The sequence below is a fragment of the Moschus berezovskii genome, chromosome 25, assembly GCF_049115385.1.
Source record: "Moschus berezovskii isolate FMDL1 chromosome 25, NW_MosBer_1.0, whole genome shotgun sequence".
NCBI classification, from domain to species: Eukaryota; Metazoa; Chordata; class Mammalia; order Artiodactyla; family Moschidae; genus Moschus; species Moschus berezovskii.
Window position 1 is genome coordinate 37,534,925 of NC_142484.1, and position 15,844 is coordinate 37,550,768.

A 15,844-nucleotide genomic window follows, 5' to 3' on the forward strand; every position below is an offset into this window, starting at 1 on the left:
GCAATTTGATTAGAGACTGGGTATGACCTTATGTCTTCCTATTTCAAAATTTGTTCTTTCCTTTTATGACACATACATCTAATGTAATGAATAGTTTCATGCATGTTGTGTGTATCAATTTAAAATGATAACACGTAGTGTAAATATCATAGAAAAAGTATGGGAAGAATTTTCGTATCTTTTTTGTTCATAATTTTTCTATGTCTGTTTGAGGAAGTGAGGTATAGGACTCTTGGTTCAATAAGAATCTTAATTAGCTTCAAATTCTTGAGCTAGAACAATCTCACTAAGATTCCGGGGTGTTGTTTCATCATAACAGATTCTATGGCTTTAATAGGTTTACACATACATTTCTTCTCTGACTGACTAAAAAAAATCATGGAAAACTACCAGTTAAAATAGTTTTGAGAATGTTGGCATCATGGGTGCCAGTCACCCTGCAGCAGCTGGTCCTTTGAGAGTGGGTAATTTTGTCATCTCATGATAATGCAAAAACATAATGTTTACCATCACCCTATGCTCAGCATACTAATCACATCCTAAAACATAGCTTTCCATAGAAGGGAGTGACTGACATTAAAAAAAATAACTTGGATGCTATAGCTATTCAAACTCATTTTTTTCCTTTTGTATACAGTGGAATCCTTAATTGTCAAATGTTGGGGTGAGGAAATCACAGCCTAAATCAGATGTTTTTTTCCTAAACACGTGGACAAAGTTGGCAGCTTTAGTGCACTAAAAAAAAAACCAAAAAAAAAAAAAAAAAACCCCAAAAAACACCGGACTAGCAGTCAGGAGGTTTGGATTTGCATTGCAGCTGTGTATCAGCTGTGTGACCATGGTCAAGTCACTTCAACTTTTTTGAATTTTAGTTTCCCATGAAAAGAGAGTAACATGCCTAGAGTTAGTGAAGAGAGTAACCAAACATATAAATAAATGGACATATGGGTAAACTGTAACAGATCATACAGAAGAGAGTTGCAGCTATTGATAGGTGGGTTCAAGATGTGCTCCAGAATTTGTTGGATGTAAACAGGATGGAAATTGAAATTTTTAAAGGGTTTACTATGTGCCATATCATATCATTCTTGTCACTTCACTTATTTGCTTGTATTTAAGTCAAACCATTTATGAAGCATTGATTCTCATTTTACACCAATGAAATTTTACTGGCAAGGTCATAATGTTGGTGACAACAGCGACAGGATTCCAACCCAGTTAGGTCTTTTTCTGGAGAGTTAACTGTTTACGAAAAAAAAAGGGAATGTGAGGGCAAGGGTTTATATTCAACTTCTTAAAATTAAAAAGAAAGAATATCAAGCCAAACTAGGGCACTCAACTTTCCTTCCTCCCAATCACCTGAAATACCATTTGGCTAGAGGGTCATGGCTATTTAGAATTTGCTTTCTCTACCAGGAGATGATCTCTGTGAGTAAAGGCAGCATTTGAATTCACTTTGAAATATATAAATACACCACTAGCTTCAAACTCAAATAATACTGTTTCAGTAAAACGTGAAGCCTTTATTATATCACTGAGCCATTGCATTAGAAAGTTATTTACATACAAATTTCCATGTAATTAAGTTGATGGTGAGAAATGGGAGTATTCCCGCCATGTCAGTAGACAAGTGTGCCACAGTCATCAGTGATTCAGGCCCTCTCAAAGTGCTTTTCTGAGCCCTAGGGGCACTCAAGAAGGAAGGGTACCTGCAATCTGGCAGCCATTAGGCTGCAGCCACTCCCTGAAGTGAACACTGAGGAATTCAGGATGTGAGAAACACACGATCCTGGCCCCGGATAGCTAAGAAGCATATGAAAGGAGTGATTTCAGTGATCCCTTACTCTTGCATCTTCCCATACATAGAAAAGCACTAAACTCCTTAACTTGAGATATCTGGTTTCCTTTAATTCACAAAAAAACTTTTGATGCTCAGGCTACCTGCCTGCTCTTGCAAATTTCTAAAGAACCTGGCTCCTCTCCCTGCCTCCTCAGAGCGGTTACTCAGGGCTACTTGAAATGCTCCCTTTTGGGCTTAAGTTCTAAAAATGTCCACCAAATAAAATATAACTCTTAACTTTTTGGTCATGACTATTTTTTAAGTAGACAATGGCTTCACTCTTTCAGTGCTTAATATTTCAAATATAAGTCTACAACATCCTTTTTATAGACGAATATTGGTCATAGGATTAAAAAGTGGAAGTGTTAGTCCCTCAGTCCTGCCAGGCTCCTCTGTCCATGGGGTTTTCCAGGCAAGAATACTGGAGTGGGTTGGCATTCCCTTCTCCAGGGGATCTTCCCAACCCAGGGAGTGACATGGGTTTCCCACATTGCAGGCAGATTCTTTACCATCTGAGCCACTAGAGAAGCCCAGGATTTTAAAAAAATTTAATTTTAATAATTTTCTTTGGACGTTCTGGTACATTTCCTAGCTATTAATAAATATATTTTAGAAACAAAAAGAACATTTCATCACTAACATGTCCACAAAATCTTATCTAAAATATGCACTAGACAAATATTCTGGAATATGACATGGTGTCACTGAAAGTCCTTAAAAATCCTTAAAATTTAAAAATCCTTAAAAATTATTTATTCCACTTTGAAGATATTTAAAATAATATGTAATATCTACCCTCTTTCATAGGTATTAAAGTATGTTCTGTTGTAAATAAGATTTGTGATTTTTATACTTTTTTTTTTTTTAAGAATTTTAGTTCATGATGCACCTATTTGCAAGGAAGGGATGGACAATAAAGAATAAGTTAGTTAGCACCTCTAACTAACTTAGAGGGATGCAGAGAATGGACATGTGGCACAGATGCGGGAAGGGGAGGATGGGACAAATTGGGAGAGTAGCACTGACACATATACACTACCATGGCACATATACACTACACGCATACACCACCATGGCACACATAGACTACACGCATACACTACCATGGCACATATACAGTACACATATACACCACCATGGCACATATACACTACACGCATACACTACCATGGCACACATACAGTACACATATACACCACCATGGCACATATACACTACACGCATACACCACCATGGCACACATACAGTACACATATACACTACCATGGTACATATACACTACACGCATACACCACCATGGCACACATAGACTACACGCATACACTACCATGGCACACATACAGTACACATATACACCACCATGGCACATATGCACTACACGCATACACCACCATGGCACACATACACTACACACATACACTACCATGGCACATATACACTACACGTATACACTACCATGTATAAAATAAATAGCTAGAAGGAAGCTGCTGCATAGCACAGGGAGCTCAGCACAGTGCTCTGTGATGACCTAAAGGGGTGAGATGTGGGTAGGGCATGAGGGAGGCTCAAGAGGGAAGGAATGTGTGTACACACACAGCTGATTCACTTTGTTGTACAGCGGAAACTAACATAACATTGTAAAGCAATTATACACCAACAATAAAATTAAAAAAAATGATCATCAAATGATTGTGTTCAATTTTTTTTTTTTTAAAAACTCCTTATTAAGTATTGAAAAGTACTGGAAGGAAAGATAAAGTTTCATCTCTGTTTCTTTGTGGATTTGGATAGCATGGATGCTTTAAAAGGCCTATGTCTATGTTTTGTTTCTTCGAAAAGTTCTATAATGAACATACTTCATCACAGAAAATCTAAGAACTTGGACTGGAAACCTTGGCTATACCTAGATACGACTGGGATCTTGTCCCTGCTCTAGAACTTAGATGATGTGTGATTTTGGGTAAGTCACTTGACATCTCAAAGCCTCAGTTTCTTCATGTGAAAATAGGGATCATAAAATTGCTGTAAGGATTCAACAATATATGTGAAATATTGAGCACGGTGCCTGAAAAATAGTAAGCTCTTATAGCTATGAAAGAGACAAGAACCATTTGCATAAGAAAGGATATGAAGAGACTGTACTGGAGGAGAAAAAGACTAAAAGGACAGAGAGGAAGAAAGAACTACAATCAGGATACTGAAACCATTTTTTAAATTCTATATGAAGGAGATAGGAACAGATGCAAAGATGGGATTTGGGGGAAGAAAAAATGTAAAATATGGCTTTCAGTAAGTCTTGTTTTATGGAGTGTAAATTAATTCCCCTTTCAACTTCCATGTCCTCTACCATCGAGAAAACTGTCAGTTGTTCTAATACAAACTTCAGCTTTATGGTAGCCTTGGAGAAAGCTTCTAAAGACCATCACACTTGGCAGAATCCCCACCATGGCTACCCTGTCCTTGCCCCACCCCACACATGTAACCCCATTCAGCCACACTCAGACCTGCTCAAGACTTGATTCAAAAGGAGGCTTGATTCAAAAGGTCACAGGTCTGAAACTTAATTTTGAAACTTTTGGTTACTAAGATGGTGAGAGGTACTAACTAACATTCTTTATTGTCTCTACTCAGTCCTATTCTCCTTGGTCAAAGAGATGAATTAATTACAGACCAAAGGGTCACATCGTGGAAAAAGCTGATCAATGTTTAATGTGCTGAATGAAATGAGGCAATACACTATCAAATGGAAAACACGACCTGGGAATTATACTGTTGGTGCCTAAAGAGATCAATCAATCATTTATAAAAATCAGACTCTGTTTAAAAAGAATAACTGCATAGATTTTTATGTGAACTATAATGATACCAGAAAAGCTCTCAAGGTAGGAAAAGTGCCTTACTTTTCTTTTATTCCTAGAGTCACCAAAGGTAGGGGAAGGTAGGCTAAGAACAAATAATACCCAAAATTTATTTAAGACAAGACAAATGCATTACCATGCCAGAGAAGAAGAAAGATAAGACAACACAACACAACACAACACAATCACACACAGAGAAGGTGACCCAAATGGCTTCAAATTATTATGATATTTTCTAAATCTACTTAATTGTGTTTGTTTGATGACTTCCTTTGGAGAAGGAAATGGCAACCCACTCCAGTATTCTTGCCTAGAGAATGATGTGGACAGAAGAGCCTAGTGGGCTGCTGTCCATAGAGAAGCATAGAGTCAGACACGACTGAAGCGACTTAGCATGCATGAATGCATTGTAAAAGGAAATGGCAACCCACTCTAGTATTCTTGCTGGGAGAATTCCAGGGATGGCGGTGCCTGGTGGGCTGCCGTCTATGGGGTCACACAGAGTTGGACACGACTGAAGCGACTTAGCAGCAGCAGCGGCCTGCCCTTGTCCTCTCATGACATGCATGTGAGTTCAGTGGGTATATTTAAAGTCTCACCATAAGGTTCCTCCTTGTTGAAATGTCTCACCTTGAAAATTCATTTATTTCATTGACTTCCCTAGGTGCTATTAGTCCATTAAAACTAATAATAAAATAATAAAAATCAGCATAATTTAACAGTTTTCCAGGAAAGGAAAAGAACTAATGTTTTGGAAGCATCAGATGTGTGTTAATACAGTATTATGTACCAGGCCTTTTTCTCTAACAAACATTCACAGGGTTGCAGGAGGAGTGACAGACTCATACAGCTTATTATGGACCACTTGTCAAGTCTGACAGTCCCTGTTTTGGGGATTCTGCAATTGAAACTATGAGATTCAGAGGTTCCATCTAAACAGGAGAAATAGAAGCTTGAAAGCTACATATTGAGGTCATTTTCTTTCATATTGACTGAAAAGTGGCAAAGCTTATTTGCAAGAAGATGGGATTAAAGCAAATTTATGGAAAGAATTACTAGGCTTTCCTGGTAGCTCAGCTGATAAAGAGTCTGCCTGTAATGCAAGAGACCCCTGTTCAATTTCTGGGTTGGGAATCCCTGGAGAAGGGATAGGCTACCTACTCCAGATTCCCTGGACAAGGCAATGGCAACCCACTCCGGTATTCTCGCCTGGGAAATCCCATGGACAGAAGGAGCCTGTCAGGCTGCAGTCTGTGGGGTCACAAAAGAGTCAGACACGACTTAGGGACCAAACAACAACATATATTGTTTAATCTAAACAGAAACATTGAAAGGTAGATATTGCTTCCTTCATTTTACAACAGAAACTGAAGCTAAAAGAGATCTGTAATGACAGTAAATTGTGTAGTTAATCTCAAAACTTATGCACTGCACCATCCATATCTCTCTAGCTTGTTAAAAATAATTTTGGGCTTATTTAAGGACCAATCTCAACTGCTGACCATCAGTAGGATTAAGGAGTATACTAGAAATTAGTAAAGCCAAGCCAAATAACAAAATCTAGTTCTCAATTTTAGAGTTAGATTTCTGAGCTTTAGAACTAGATTTAGAAACGGTCCTCAAACTTTAGTGTGCATGAGAGTTACATGGATGGCTTATTAAATCATAGACTGCTAGGCTCTACCCCCACAGAGTTTCTGATTTAGTAAGTCTGGAGCAGCAGAGATGATTCACTTCTGTAAAAAGTTTCTAGGCGATGCTGGTGTTTTTGGTCTGCAACCATACTCTGATAACCACCACTCAAAATTTTGACGAGTGTGTGGAGGATGAGATGGTTGGATGGCATCAATGACTCGATGGACATGAGTCTGAGCTAGCTCCGGGAGTTGGTGATGGACAGGGAGGCCTGGCGTGCTGCAGTCCAAGAGGTGGCAAAGAGTCGGACATGACTGAGCGACTGAACTATAACTGTATAGTTATAGTTCTAAAATGAACAGGACTTACTGTATAGCACAGGAAATTGCTCCATGTTATGTGGCAGCTTGGATGGGAGTGGGGTTTGGGGGAGAATGGATACATGTCTATGGATGGCTGAGTCCCTTGGCTGTCCACCTGAAACTATCACGACACTGTTAATTGGCTATACTCCAGTATAAAATAGAACGTTCAAAAAACAACAACAACAAAAAATAAAACAAACAAAAAATAAATGAATAAATAAAATGAACAGGACTAGTCTCATATAGTCCAGGTGACAGCGCTATAAGTTCTGATTCTGAACTGAATTCCCTCAATGCTGCAGCTCTGTTATTTGGAATGGTCTTTCTAAGGGAATACGGACCAGGAGACCACAGCTGCTACACCACGGGAGACTGCGTATGCAAGCCATTTTCCAGCACTTATTTTACATGAGACATTTTCCTGCTCTTTTCCTATAGCAAAGGCCAACTGATAGCCACGCCATTCTATATTTTAAGAAATAGGGCTCCTGCTCTTGTGTCTAAATCTTGGTGAGACTAATGTGAATTTATGATCCACAGAGGCTATCCCCTATAGGGTATACACTGTTTTTCTCTCTCCATTTGCCACTTCATTTCCCTTATGGAAAAGGCTTGCAGGACTCTCTGAGGCTGTCATCTGGGAAAGATCACAAGATTTCACAAGGGGGAAGAAACTGCTACTTCAGTGTCGGTGATCGGACTTTCAGCACTTTCCCAGAAAAGCAGAGTCCAGTAACAAACCCTGAGCCAGGTAACTGGGTGAGTCCAATATGGAAAAGAGGCACTAAGTATGAATTTCAAAGAGAAAAGATCATAGGACTGGCGATTACTTAGTCCACTCAGCCTAATACTCTGTCCACAGACAGGACGGCACATCAAGTTTCAAGAAACGAGGTCCTGGTACCTCCCATCTGGATTAGGGCAACAGCCTTCTAGCTGGCTTTCCCAATCCCAGGTTAACTAGTTAGTCCCTCTTTACATATCCCACATGCAAGCCCAGCTCAGTTTCCTAAAGCAATTTCCTAAAGCAACCCTATCATTATTTCCTCTCCCCTCAAAATTCATTGAGTTACTTAACCTATATAAAATCAAAGCTGTGTTTAATTTATCTTTGTAATCCTGGTGTCTGCTACACAGCTGTCACTTTAGAATGAATGAGCATCACTGAAGGGCCTCTAATTCTAGTCTCTTAAGCTCTCAAACTCCTGCTCCAAACATCCTCAATGTCCTGAAAATATAACAAGCTCATTCCAGCCTCTGCATTTTCTTTCATGTTACTTTCTGCCTCCCAAATGCCCAACTCCAACCAGCCTCATTCCAGGCAAGCTCATGCTCTCCGGCCTCATGAAATGTTTTCTAATCACTCAAGTCCTCACTGCCTGTAATGTCTGAAAAGCAAATGCATGATAGAATCCCCTTGAAAAGCTACAGATTGATCTGGTACCCCTGCAGAACTGAAAATTAAGTACTATACATTAGAAACACATTTTCAAATGTTGGATTTGATTCCTATTTTCCTCTACTCGAATCTACTCCAATCTAAGAAATTGATATGGATCAGCATATATATAATTGATAATTTTATATTTTCACAGTCTAATATGATTTGGTTTTGTAATATGGATGAACACTTCAGTGAAAAGTTGAGAAGCACAAGGAAGGAGCATGGTATGGTTGGAAAAACAGCGAGTTATTAACCAGAGGTAAATTCTAATCCTGCCACTTTCCACTTAAGTAAGGCATTTTTTCCTTATCTCGGTTTAAGCTGAGTTCCCTCATTTTACAATTCTTTTCTAGCTCTGGTGTTCTGTAAATCTAAATTCAGGGTCAACTCAGCCTGCCCCCTTGGAAGTCTGGAACGTACTTGAAGCGGAATGCCAAATTATCCTTGTCCTCCATCCATGGACAACTATGTACTTTACAATTATGTATTTTATCAAAGTAAATCATTCCATCACCCAAAACTGGGGAGTCCCCTTCTCTCTCAGCCACACATCCAATCCGTCACAAAATTTTTTTAGATTCAAACTTTTCCTTTATACCCACTTATCCCAGTGTGGCTTTTCCTGTCAATCACATAGATTCTAGAGAAAAAAAAAATGCAGCTAGTCTTCTTGTTTCTACTTTGACCCTCTGCAATCTATCTTCCAACTTTTCTTTTTGGCCAGAATGGTATTATTGAAAATACACCTGATTGCCTTATTCCTCTGTTTAACAGTCTTTGATTGCTTTCCATCACCTACAGAAGATTTTCAAATATTTAGTTGGGGGGGGAGAGGGGGATAAATTGAAAGATTGGGATTGACATATACACATTACTGTATATAAAACAGATAACTAATAAGGACCTACTGTATAGCTGTACAGGGATAACCTGTTTATCCCTGTATATTCTGTACAGGGAACTCTTCTCAATACTCTATAATGGCCTAGATGGGAAAAGAATCTAAAAAAAGAGTGGATATATGTATAACTGATTCACTCTGCTGTATACCTGAAACTAACACAAAATTGTAAATCAACTATACGCCAATAAAATATCTAAGCAAACCTTTGCTACAAATGAGATCTTATGCAGAAGACACAATGTATGTTTATAACTGTATATAACAAAGGCAGAGTTTCTGTGGCTTCTGTGATGAAGAGGGAAAGGAATCACAGCAGAGGCTGTTGGAAGGCCCTTGTTTGTGACCCCCCAGAGGGTGAGGAATCCAGAGTCAGGGCGCCATATATGATTGAGCAAGGGCTAGTGAGTACAGAGAGAAATCGAGGACAAGCCCACTCTCCAAGCCAAGTGCCCTAGCACTGACCACTGTGTCTGCTGAAGTCTCTTTAAATCACATAAAGGACAGGGGTAGCCCTGTTTGCAGAGCTCTGCAGAGCCCAGAGTGAGTTCATATGCCTGTTCTGATAAAGCTAAGACCTTCCCATAACACATAAGTCTTTTCACCATCCGGTTTCTCCTCACCTCCCTGGTCCTGTCTCTTCCCATTCCATTACAGCTTCTGCAAACACCACGCAAGTCATGACCCAGGAGTCTCCCCCTGCCTAGAACATCCACCTCCAGATGCCACATTTCCCTGGACTTGACTCAGTTTTCAAGACTAACGCTCATTTTGGGGTAGTTTTACAGTTTAATAGGGGGAGATAGTCAAACAAACTAGTAAAATTCAGTATGGCAATAGCTGCTGCAGGAGCATATAATGGAAGATTTTGCTGGGACTAGGAAGGCCAAGAAAAACCTGGAGCAACTGATGTTACTGAGAACTGAAGGTCTAACAGCAGTCAGCCAGGTGAGTCAAGACAGAGAAAAGTGTTCCAGGGACAGCTGAGTGGCTGGTGAGGACAGGAACAGAGACCCAGTCCTGCAGGCCCTTGTAAAGCATGTTAAGGAACTGGACTTGAATATAGAGACAATGGAAAGCCATCGCAGTACTTAAAGCTAGAATAATGTTTTAGGAAGAATGCTCCAGGTACAGTGTAGAGAGATATGCAGACATAGTTAGATTTGGGGTTAGGGCAAAAGAAAGCAAGGATTGTTGTCAGAGGCTATTATGTAATCCTGATAAAAGATATGGCAGCCTGTGTTAGACCGGTAGCAATCAGGATAGAGAAGAAGGGACAGAGAAGAAGGCTAATTAGAATCTACTGGACAGACTGATGGTTTGGATGTGGGAAGGGAGGAAACAGAGGAAATATTTTGTTTAAATGTTTAACTTTATCTATAAATTATGAATCACTTGAGGGGAGGAATCTTATTTTATTCATTTTTGGCAGTTTTAGTGGCTATTACGGTGGCAGGCACAGAGCTGGCATTGAATATATGTCTAATAAATAAATGAATGAATTGTAGAAGTGGGGAAGCTGATAATGACAGCTATGTAGCCAGTGTCCATACTTTCCCTCCAGTGACTTTATCCCATGAGGATTTTGTGTCTTTTCGTCCTCTCATTTCTCCAGTATAATCAATTCAAATTCAACCAACCCAAGGCTGTCATTCACAGGCATATTTGTATTAGAGAAATAAACAGAACATCTACGAGAAGACAAAGTTTAAACAAAAATTGATCACCAAAGATAAGATCTCAAATATTAACTGAAAGGTATAATTACATACACAAAGTCAGCAATATTTATTGAGCAGCTACCACAGAGCACCAGGTCCTGTGTAGGCTCTGAGGATACAGTGGTGAACGAGAAAGATACTGATGGCCCCAGATGTAAGAGGTGGGGAGGAAGAGATTTACAAGACCCCAAATCACATCACAAGGACAGCAGTCTTTATCACTTACATGTAAGACGAGTTCTAGCTTAAACACATCTTTCATCTTAAGAGTTTAGGTGTTAATTTCAAGATTTTATTATTCATATTATTATTTTAATTCTTGGAACTCAATTTTCATAGAAAGAATTGAACCAAGAATTCAAATGGACCTTGCAGCAAGTTGCTTGTGATCTTGCCTCTTAATTTGAACTGCTCATCACTTACTACGTATATAAGAGGTGTGCCTCCATGACCCCCATCCACCATTGGAAATGTGCACTATCTTCTGAGCAGTTGATAGTCTGTGTGATTTTACTCAGGTAGAGCAAATACACATTATTTGATGGTAAGTGATTTCAATAGTTTATGAGATGCATGAAATATTTAAGAGAAAAATTTCAATATCTTTAAAGATTTTTAAAATGATAAATATTATATCTCATGATTAGTAAATTCATTGGTTGTTAGAGGAAACCAATTTCAGCATTTGCTCAAAGTCAATAACAAGATGCCTGTGTAACCCAATTCGTTTTCTTATTTATTATATCTCTCAGACAGTAAAGCATCTGCCTACAGTGCAGGAGACCTGGGTTCAATCCCTGGGTTGGGAAGATCCTCTGAAGAAGGAAATGGCAACCCACTCCAGTGCTCTTGCCCAGAAAATCCCATGGATGGAGGAGTGTACTAGGTTACAGTCCGTGGGGGTCACAAAGAGTCGGACAGGACTGAGTGACTTCACTTTCACTTTCTTCACTAGAATGGAGCTCTATGAATGTAGAAATCTTATCTTTAATTTTCTCTCTTTTATCCCCAGAGGTTAACACAGCTTTTCATGCAATAAGAACTACCCACCTAGTTTTCCATATTCCTTTAGTTTCCTCAACCTCCATGTCCATTCCATCAGCAACATCAGTTACTTCTAACTCCATAATACATCCCAATCCATCAGTTTCTTTCCATTTCTGCTACCACCACGCAGCCCAAGTCACCGCCACTTCTACCTGGACACACTGACTCACTGTTTCTACGCCTCTTCTCCACAGTACAATCTCTACATGGAAGTCAGAGTACATAATTTCAAAATTCAAATCAGATGGTGTCACTCAACCCTTGCTTAAGCTCGTCAAGCTCTTCCTGTATCATGTAAGATAAAATCCAAGCCCCTCGCCTGCTTCACAAAGCCCTGGTTCTCATTTCCTCCTGTGTTCCCATCTTCAACCCCTTTCATGCCAGTTACACTGGCCCTACTTTAGTTTCTAGAATGTGCGTAGCTCAGTCCTGCTTTAGAGCGCTTGTACTTACTATTCCCTCAGCTTTGAAAGTCGTGTCCCTTGTCATTGCTTGGCCAGCTTCTTTTAGTCATTGAGATCGTCCCTTAAAGCCCACTTCAATAGAGAGACCTTCCTTGATGACTCAGTGTAACAGGGACACCAGTTACTCAGCTACATTTCTCTGTTTTAGTTTTCTCCATAACATTTATGGCTTATGATATCTCGTATATTTATCTTCTGCTCAACAGACAAAAATATAAGTTCCTTAGAGCAGAAATCCTGCCTGTCTTGTTGACCATTTTATGCTTAGTGCCTGGGACAGTCCAAACACCATAACAGGAACTCAATAAATAGCTGATACCAAATGAATGCATGAATGAATTGTGGTTCTACCTAGTTTGAAATTGGTTTGACCACAATGAAGTATATCCAGTCTGCTCATATTTGAACTCTGACAGCTCTAGTTTTAAGACCTGCTTAAATCCAAACCCACAATTATTGGAATTACTTAGCACTGGCAAAAAATGTGAACAATTCTCTAAATAGCAGAAAATGCCAAATTGCCTGGAGATACTAATTTTTGAGGGTAGATGATTAGTGAAGCTGTTCCCTGACCTTTTTCTGAGCTACCATAAATCAGTTGTTATTGTTTGTGTGATTTCATAGGATCCACACCCCTTATCTTTTCCTAAGCTAAATCAGATTTCATAAATTCAAATTAATTTTGGGTGGAAAACTCATGACACACTTTGAAATTATGGGTGATATTTTGTGATTTCATAAAACTAGAACTGGAGCTCCCTGATTCAATGGTTCACCTGGTATTTGTAAGTGGTATGCTCAGTCCTTTACAGATTTTCCCAGATACGGAGGTAAAATTCAGAGACCTAGGGATGGTAGCCTGGGGAATTAGGGGCATCATGAAGGGCACTTTTGCTAAAAGTATCTTCTTGCTTTCAGTAAATGGGTTTTATTTGAATTAATAAATTTCTCTTTCGAAATACACACAAACCCTTTGCTGTCAGTCATCCACACATGTGTAACTGTCCGGGTGGACTATGGGGCTTTGTTTTACAGCACGGGTAAAGAGGGGCCTCTCTGAGGGGCAATGTAATGGAAGAACTTATTAGAAAAAGCCCTGAGTGTCAGGGCAGAGAGGCAAGAAGCTTCCAGAAGATACAGGAGATCAGAAAGAGACCCAAAAGTCAAACCACACATTTCCTAGGAATCCTATGACAACAAAAGTAGTAGTGTCTGGGAACAATAAGTGTTTATATAACACCCCAACAATATATTGTTTTGTACTGAAAGCCTAACATTATGCTGGACAGATACTTAACATTTTTAAATGGAAAAACTGAGGATTAGAAAAGTAACTTGCTCAAATTCACACAGCAGAGAAGAGATAAATATTATCTCTTAAATAAAATTTATTCATTGGTGTTAAATGCTCCTGTTTTCTTGCCACTCATCACTCCTTTCCAAGCTGCTGTCAACTTAGTCCTTCTGTGAGAACTGAACCCAACTGCTTCTTCCAGAGCAGCTGAGCCCTGAGTATTAGTCACTCAGTCATGTCCAGCTCTCTGCAACCCCATGGACTGTAGCCTGCCAGGCTTCTATGTCTGTGGAATTGTTAAGGCAAGAGCACTGGAGTGGGTTGACATTCCCTTCTTCAGTGGATCTTCCCAATCCAGGGATTGAACCTGGGTCTCCTGCAGTGCAGGCGGATTCTCTGTCTGAGCCACCACAAATGGCAAAAGTCACTGTAAATTCAGGATCTCCAAACACGCTGGCCAGTTTGCCGTCCTTCGTTCTGCAATGACAGTCTCAAACTCCTCCTTTTCTACATCACTTCCAGCACGTTACCTACCTGACTAAATGGAAACCCACACTGTGTCTCTTCTCCTATTACAGTGAAGGAAGTGTCTCTTCTGACACCAAGATCCATCCATTCAAATTTTCCTAAAGACCTCATTTAATGATTTAATCTCTTCGCATCAGGCAAACTCAGTCTCTTCAATGAGCCCATTCTCTGAGCATTCCAACATGCTTTGGTATGGCCTCTTATTTTAACAGCCTTCCAGCGACCTGGTGTCTCCCGTGGCCATGTCCTCCTTCCCTTTCAGAGATCAAGTTTATTAACAAAGGACTGTTTACAAACACTCTCTTATTTCTTCCTCCCTAACCTCTCTTTGTCTCATTGTAATAGGAGTCCCCTCACAATGGCCCCACCAGGAAAAGCACAGAAAATGTTCCTACTAAACTCACCAATAATCCAACTTTGGTCAAATCCAACGCCACCTGTTTAGTCCTCGTCCTAGTTATTTCTCAACAGAGTTAAGGCTGACTGCTCACCTCCTCCTTGAAGCCCTCTTTCTCCTAGCTTCTGTGACTTTTCTGCTTTTCTTCCTACCACTCTGCTCGGTCCTTTTTAAATTCTCATTTTAGTTCTTCTCCAAGGTATTGATCTTCATGCTTACAAAACAGAAGGGAAAAAAAACAAAACTATCCTTTGTTTTGTATGCTTTAAGTTGACCTCTAATTTTTTCTTTCCACATAAATAGTAACAGAAGATATGATTTTTGGCCTACTGTGAATTATAAAATTTTATTTTTTAACTGTCACATCCTTATTTCAAATGTATATACTAGAATGTAAGTATCTAATGATTTGAAATCCATGATTACCAATTTAAGATACAAATTATTTTTGAGCAGTTACACATTTTATATTTTTTCTTATTTTTCTTATGTTTTCATTTTACTCCCATAGAGTTCTACCTTTATGTTAGAACATCTTATATGGATCACTATAACATAATTATTTGAAACATAAATGCATAGGAAATATAAATCCTATATATATGCAAATTTTTTTCTGTTATATAAGACATCAACATTAAAGAGCAATCTTGCCTGGAGAATCCCAGGGATGGGGGAGCCTGGTGGGCTGCTGTCTATGGGGTCGCACAGAGTTGGACATGACTGACGTGACTTAGCAGCAGTAGCAGCAGCATTCTGGAATTATCATGATGATTATTAATACTACACATTGATCAAAATAACCACTTAGGTTACTCTGAATGAATTTCAATGCATAAATCTAAAACAATGAAAATGTAACTGTATTGTGGATTTGTTTCTTAATGGGGTGAGTAGAACTTTTTAAAATTAGCTTCTTAGATAAAGCTTGGGAAAGTTCTTGACTTATAATTCTTATTTTACTAATAACTATTAGCTATGGCTATATTATTTTCTCTGTCACTGTTTCACTGAGCCTGTGATATAATGCTGAACTGACAGTTCCATATGAGATCAATAATTGCAATAATGTGACTCTGGGTATGGGAAAAAGCAACAAGAGGAAATATTTTCCTGGACCAGGAGGCTAGTAAGACGGTGGTCCAGAGACTTTTGCTACTTGCAAGGCCTGGTCCAATTTTAGCACACTGAGTGGCCCATCACATCCCTAGACCTGGGAATGAGCCTTCCCAGCACCGCGGGACACAATGGCCATGAAATGGTGTCACATGGTCAGATATGTGGCTATGAAGGGACCCTGCTGACTGGAAGTTGGTATTTGCCAGCTGCCTCTACAAAGATTACATCATG

General features: G+C 39.3%; 1 protein-coding gene across 11 annotated transcripts in view; it reads right to left on the bottom strand.

Moving 5' to 3' along the window:
• The window catches only part of DLG2 (discs large MAGUK scaffold protein 2), a 1,481,746-nt gene that overhangs the window by 704,975 nt on the left and 760,927 nt on the right, over positions 1 to 15,844 (bottom strand). The window lies entirely within an intron of this gene.